This window comes from Vespula pensylvanica, chromosome 14, assembly GCF_014466175.1.
Source record: "Vespula pensylvanica isolate Volc-1 chromosome 14, ASM1446617v1, whole genome shotgun sequence".
Lineage (NCBI taxonomy): Eukaryota > Metazoa > Arthropoda > Insecta > Hymenoptera > Vespidae > Vespula > Vespula pensylvanica.
In genome coordinates, this window is record NC_057698.1 from 4,178,761 (window position 1) to 4,186,260 (window position 7,500).

The 7,500-nt window shown below is 31.6% G+C and overlaps 1 protein-coding gene and 1 long non-coding RNA gene across 11 annotated transcripts in view; one reads left to right on the forward strand and one right to left on the reverse strand.

Moving 5' to 3' along the window:
* The window catches only part of LOC122634230, a 28,070-nt gene that overhangs the window by 14,165 nt on the left and 6,405 nt on the right, over positions 1 to 7,500 (forward strand). The window lies entirely within an intron of this gene.
* LOC122634225 (myocyte-specific enhancer factor 2) overlaps positions 1 to 7,500 on the reverse strand; it is a 57,408-nt gene that overhangs the window by 12,974 nt on the left and 36,934 nt on the right. The window contains exon 1 of one of the 10 annotated variants that reach the window (XM_043822950.1): positions 5,917 to 5,943. The exons of the other annotated variants lie outside the window; for them this stretch is intronic. The gene's annotated coding sequence lies outside the window, so the exon portion shown is untranslated. Of the gene's footprint in view, positions 1 to 5,916; positions 5,944 to 7,500 lie in introns of those variants that run through there. 10 annotated transcript variants of the gene reach the window in all.

Consider the following 7,500-nt stretch of genomic DNA (forward strand, 5'->3'; position numbering starts at 1 on the left):
AAGAGTTCATATTTATCATTTTATATACCTATCGTATTTCGTCATTTTATATAGGAACATTTTCCTAGAGGCCGAAATTTCTTTCTTTCTTTCTTTCTTTCTTTCTTTCTTTGTTTTCTTTTCTTTTTCATGAAAATTCGTTTTGAATTATATACGGTTAACTATAAACCATAAATTATATACGATTGAAATTCGTTTGAAATTATTATTATTAATAAGATCAATATCATCTTTTTTTTTCGAACGTTCGATATTTCGAAAGTAGAGAGAAAGAAGAGAGAAATTAACGAAAAAAAGAAAAGGGAAAAAAAAAATGTTGGAATTATCAATCGCATCGAGATAGATCTTATCTTTATAAACGACGTTCCATATCATCAACGTCGTCGTTCGTTTCGCAAATTCCTTTTGATTGAATACATTTTCCGCAAGTTAGCCCTCGCTTACGTATCGCAAAGTTGTCATGCCGGTTAAACAAAGGGTGCGCGTTCGAGCATCGCGTTAGCAGGTTGTTACAAACAAGGTTTACCTTAACTTCGTATCTCTCCCTTCTTTCATGCTCCCTTTTATCGCGCGAGCCGTGCGAAGACGTAGAAAAAAAAAAATAATAATAATAATAAAGGAAGAAAACACGTGCGATTCGTCGCGTTGAGCACCGTAATATCATGATTTTCTTTTCCACGTTTTTCTTTCTTCCTTTTTTTTTTTTGTCCAACGTTAAAATTCAAAAAAAAGAAAAGAGAAAAAAGAATTAGCACGGTGTAACTCGTGAAAAAATTCGAATCTAAATTTTTCAACGAGTTTCTCCTAATAAATTTTGCTGGTTATTTAAAAAAAAATTTAGCTAGGTAATTAGTTAGCTAGCTACCTAGCTAGATATGTAGCAGCTCGCCAGCTTGGTCGCTTGTTCTCTTTCAGGAGGATTTTTTTTCTTTTCCCTCGCTAAGTACGCTGATAAATATAGACATTAATTTCACGGTCGCATAAGTTACTAAAGGGGATGTATAAAATATGAAGTTAACGTTGATGATCGCATGCGAAAGCTCTTGCGCGTTACGAAAAAGTATTCGATTATTCGATTCGATCGGGACGAAATTAAAAAAAAAAAGGGGGGGGGGAGGAAGAGAAAAGGGGGAAAATAGAAGAAGAAGAAAAAGAAAAAGAGGAAGAAGAAGAGATGAAGGGGAGGTTTTATTTTATATTCGAGTTATCTTAATCCAAGAAGAAATGGTCTCACGCTAATCGACTTTGCATTCGACCGAAGAATGTAAGCAAAAATTGTGGTTTTACTGATTCGTCCATTAAAAAATGATCGTTAAGTGAATAATGACCGGAGAGATAGTAAACCGCGTAAGTGGCAATTAATTATCGCACATTTATTATTCTGGAATATTTTCTGCGATAGGATAATCGGCGAATGTATGCGATACAATTACTGATTGAACATTCTCAGATAATACTGTTTCTCTCTCTCTCTCTCTCTCTCTCTCTCTCTCTCTCTCTCTCTCTCTCTCTCTCTCTCTTTTCTTTTCTTTTCTTTCGACAAACTTTCTTTAATCTACTGATAGAAAATATCAAACGCAAGAGACACAACGAATTAATTTCATCACACCTACTTTTCCCCTTTGTCTCTCCCAAAAGAAAAAAAGAGAAAAAACAGCATACAATTTTTCTCCTTTATATCCTATTAAATTATTAATTAAATCCACATTACCTCTCCCCAATTACTTAATTAATTCATTCATGTATTCATTTATTCATTAATTCAATCGTTGATTAGTCGCTACGTACATTATCTAGGTAAGAAAAAAAGAAAAAAAGAAAAAAAGAAAAAAAAAAGAAGCAATAGTTAGGTATTCCATAATAAATACATCTTTTGTATTTCATTTATCCGAACCAATCGAAATCATGAAATACGAATTTTTCTTGAAACGATAAAAATGTAATATCCGTTATCTCTTAGACGACAAACGAAGAAGAAAAGACGAAGAACGAGAGGAGAAAATACTTAGCGCTAGACAAGAGCGAATTGACCTGCTATCAGACTAACATATAATGTCGTTCTAATCGTACACGCACTTGTCAGCATAAAACGCAAACGTAAACATGGATTCTCGAAGCCGATAAGCCGGTCGCTCGATATATAACACCGATATACGCGACGTCTGACAGGGTGGCACTACCGCGAGAACGCGAACGTTCATATACACGCAAGATACATATATACATAAATATATATATATATATATATTATATGTATATATACATAAATATATATATATATCATATATGCATATCATATATATATATATATATATATATATATATATATATTATATATGTATGTACACATATATAAAAACGTTCCTTCCTTGGCTTCGAGACTCTGTTCTAATTCTAACTCGGTGACTATATTTAACGGGTGCTTTTCATTCATCGCGAGCACGCGATAACTCAACGATTCAAAAGCGCATTAAGCGCGGCAAGTATTCCGTTATCGTATATAGCGTGAACACTTTAAAGCACGTGCCCTTCGAAGGGCTCGCGTCGAACTTTCCATTTCTTTTCCTTTTCTATTTCTATTTCTTTTCTCTCTCTCTCTCTCTCTCTCTCTCTCTCTCTCTCTCTCTCTCTCTGTCTGTCTTTATCTAACAATATTCTCTACTTACATATATCTACATACATATTTCGTAAATGTCTATTTTTGGAAAAGTAAAAAAAAAATAATAGAGAACGATAAGAAGATCCTACTCTTTACCTCCTTTCCCGAACAACAACAACAACAACAACAACAACAAATAAGAGATCGTTATAATTTTTAAAAAGGGAAGGCAACGAAAAGGGAACGATAGAGTAAAGACGTGAAAATATGTGTGGTAGTATATTAGCAAGTCTAAATGAGCGTGCACATATGTAATACTCGGTTACTTGGATAACATCGTTACTGCAAACATATAAGATATGCTTGCAAATGCATTATAAATACGCTAATCCGTAGCTATGGAAGTAAAAGTGAGCTACCAGACGTATCTAGGCAAAGGTACCAAGGTACTTACTTTGGCTCGATACTAAGGCATATACTATATGTATGTATATACTTAGATAACTACATATATCATATAGAATGATATCAAAGGAAAAGAAACGTATCGTAAAAAAAAAAAAAAGAGAAAATGAAAAAAAAAAAAAAAGAAAGGGATGTAGAGAAAGTAGCTCAACATTTTCTGCTTTGCGTTATATTTTGTATCGTATATATACGTCCATGTCTTATATTTGTGTATATATATATATATATATATATGTGTGTGTATGTGTACGCAACAACACATACGTATATACACTTTTCATATATACACTTTTCTCTTCTCTTTCGATAAAACGCATAAACCCGTTGAGAGATCTAGGAAGAGTTCTACCAACGTCGTCGGACATACGATCGAATTTGGTTTATTATACAAGAGCTTGCAAGCGAGTGAGGGTCAGCGACCAGCTCGGTGACCTGCACCAACTTACTCTTCTCATGGCTTTTTTATACCATGCTATGTTTGAATTGAACATAGAAAAACATTTATTTTGATCGTTCGTTCGATCATTAAAAAAAGAAACGATGATCACTTCTTAAAAATTATCATTCTTAATTTTTATAGCAGAGGCATTCCTTTTTTTCTTTCTTTCCTCTTTTTTCTCTTTTCCTTTTTTTTTTCTCTTCATTTATTTCTCATTAAAAGCAGATTAGATAATTCCAATGAACGATTGGATATAGGATCGATAAATCGGACGGACAAATTTCTACGATTAAAAATGAATTCTCTTTCATTATATCTCTAATCGCGATTAAATGTGTTTTCCCAAATCGAATTAATCAAAATTTTCTTCTCTCTTTCTCTGCTTTATTTTACATTCTGTATTTAGCTGATGACGATGACGATGATGATGATGATAATGATAAAATTAAGTAACAAATAATTGAAATTATTTACGAAATAGTATACATATCAAACAAGGTGAATCTAATAAATGAAAATTTGAATTTTTCTAAAAAGTATCAAACTTCATAGAAATAAGTTATACGAAAGTATGAAAAGTAGAAGAGTATCTTAACTAAGATAACGTTTCATTAATCATCGATAACGAGTAGTTTATTACTTAACAACTATTACAATTCCGACGAAGATGATATTAAAAGTTTTTCTTTATAATTTTTCTAAACAAATAAAGTATATCAAAGGGATATCAATCGTATTGTATATTTCTAATCTAATCTAATATACGTCGTCGTTGCAATTACGTGAGAATATATTAAAAGTAAAAAAAAAAAAAATGTAAACGAAAATTATGTGAAAGAATTATCGTTTAACGAAAAAAAAGAAAGATAGAAAGGGGAATGGAGTAAAAGAACGAATCGAGATCGGACGAGTTTCAACAATGTGACTTCTTACATACCTACAAAATGAATTTCAAAGGATCGAAAAGCTTAGAAAAGGCAAAGCCCGGCATCTACGTCACGCGAAAACGAGGCGACATGCAAAACCTTGACTTTACGGCTTGAGATATAGAGACTAGAGGTTGAGTGTAAGAAAAATTTGCATGCACTCGCGTGCCCACCGAGACCTCGTTTTTAGTATTGAGTCGTTTAGCGAATACCTAAGTTAATGAATGACGATCGAAGACTACCATTTTCGAAAGGTTTTCATCAAGATCAGATAAAGTCGATATAATTCACCAATCATAAATTAATTCAATTAGCTAATAAGTATCATTAAAATTATTAACGTTATATATGTATATATACATATATATTAATATATGTATATATATATATATATATATATATATATATATACATAAAACACAGCGATATCGTTCATTGTTTTTAATAAATATTTTAAATAAATATCATTTTCTTTTATTATATTTATACTCTAAAATTTCTCTAATAAATAAATATCCAAATGTGCAATATTTTATATTGAAATAGATAAGATTAATATTGTAATATACTAATCTTATATTAGTGTTATAAGTATATACAGTATTTCTAAATATCATTCGGGTTAGCGAACAAATATATGTCGGAATTTTTAGTAAAAAACTTTTCTTACTGATCAATCTAATACATATGTATATATGCATACGAACGATAAGAATCTTATCTCGAAATGTTGAAGAGTTAGCATCGTCCCGCAAAAAAAAAAGTGAAAAAGAGGAAAAAAAAAAAGCAAAAGAAAGAAGCAGAGGAAAAAGAAAGAATATTTATCTTCATCAAATTGAACGAATCATAAATGAAGCTCCGAACAATCAGAGTGACGAGCAAGTTATGACACAGTAATCAGGGATTTAAGGAGACTCTCACGAGCTCGTTTGCTTTACGATTCACTTTTAATCGTTCTACTTGTTCTTCGGATTACAGATGATATTCAACGTGCAAACGATTAAAATTCTTTTCTACTTCAAGGCAAGATTTTCAATTCGAGATCGTAGATTTTGTAATAAAGAATAATATCTTGATAATTCGTTTGATTTTTCTTTCTCTTTACTCTTTCTACCCTATTCGCCGTCAACCCCTTTTTTTATCGCAAAGAAAAAAATGAGAATGAAAGAAAAAAGAAAGAGAGAGAGAGAGAGAGAGAGAGAAAAGAAAAAAGGAAACAAAGAAAAGAAAAAACAAAAAGAAAAAGAAGAAGAAGAAGAGTAAAAACAGAAGAAAAATGTTGAGATTGTTTCCACATCACGAATCGGAATCTCTCGTTGCGATTAATCTAAGCAACACAGAGGCGAAAGTGTTTATGCAACTGTGTGTGCGTGTATCTATGTGTTTGTGTGTCGTCTTTCGTTGATTCGAAGCCAAGAGAATAGTTCCTTAGGGATCGTGGCATTAAAGAATCAAGGGGGCAAGCCGTCGAATCGGCGCAGTCTTACTCGAGATACCAAAGCTGGACGTCGTCCAAGAAACACACGATGCACGACGAACAACGAAACGCCGTTGCCGTCACCGTCACCGTCATCGTCGCCGTCGCCGTCGCCGTCGCCATCGTCTTCGTCGTCTTCGTCTTCGTCGTCGTTGTCGTCGTCGTCGTCTTCGTCTTCGTCTTCGTCGCGCCATTCGACGCCTTACTCGAGACTTTAACTACTAGTGTTAAACGTGAACACAACCACATATATTTTCTTTTTCCTTTTCTTTATCTTGTTTCCTTCATTTTCTTCCTCTCTTTCTTTCTTTCTTTCTTTCTCTCTCTGTCTCTCTTTCTCTCTCTCTCCCCCTCTCTTATTTTCGAACTAACTAAGAGTTTGTTTTAACCGATCATAGATACATAAATTAATTATTAATATTCAGGCGCGCACGACGTTTATGATCTATCATGATCTATTACGATCGAGACTATGATCGATGATCCAAGGACAATGTTAAGCGACTAATGTGAATACTTTGATAAGATGGGTGACCCATATAATATGATATAATATAATATAATAATAATGTAATGTAATGTACTGTAATGTAATATAATATAATATATATATATAACATATTATATATATAAAACATTATATATATATTTATATATATATATTTTTCTTTTTCCTTTTTGTTAAATTTTATATCAAGATATATTAAATTTAATGCACACTCAACGTATTCGAAGTTGAGAGATCATGATCTTAATAGATGATCCATGATGCAAGGCCAAGTTAAGTGACTAATGTTCGGAGACTGATAGAATGGATGATGACCTATATAATCTAATGCATTTATTCTTTTTTTTTCTTACATTAGACCGAGATATATCTTTGAATTCAAGTTTTAACGATTAGTCATGTATTACATTTAAAATAGGGAAACTTAAAAATGAAAAATAGTTTCATTGAAAGGAAACATGTCGATAGTGTTAAAAAAAAAAAAAAAAAAAAAAAAAAAGAATGGATAAGACGAAAATCGAGCAAGATCTGAATTCTTTCTCTAGATTCATTGAAGATCTATATACATAAACCTGTATATATATATATATATATATATATATATATATATATATAAGAAAGAGAACAAAAGAGGAAAGCTTTTAAAAAAAATCCACAATACAAAACTCGTTAACCTGCTTTCATACAAGTCGAAGATCAATTTCTATTTACAAGATTCATCCTTGGTGAAAAAGTAATCCTCTTAACAATCCTCATTTTCAAACGATTTTTGCAGATAAATATTTCGAGTATCATTCATTCCATGAACGATCTAAAGTTTGGTCATTCATTGAAAACTGAACTTAAAAACCAACGGTAGAATTACATAATGCTGATATAACATGATTTTTATCATAATTCATAAGCCTAACAACAACAACAATAACAACAACAACGACAACAACAACAACAATACCCGTAATAATAATAATAATAATAATAATAATAATAATAATAATAATAATAATAATAATAACAACAACAACAACAACAACCACAACATTAATAATAATAATGATGATGATGATGATTATGATGATGATGATG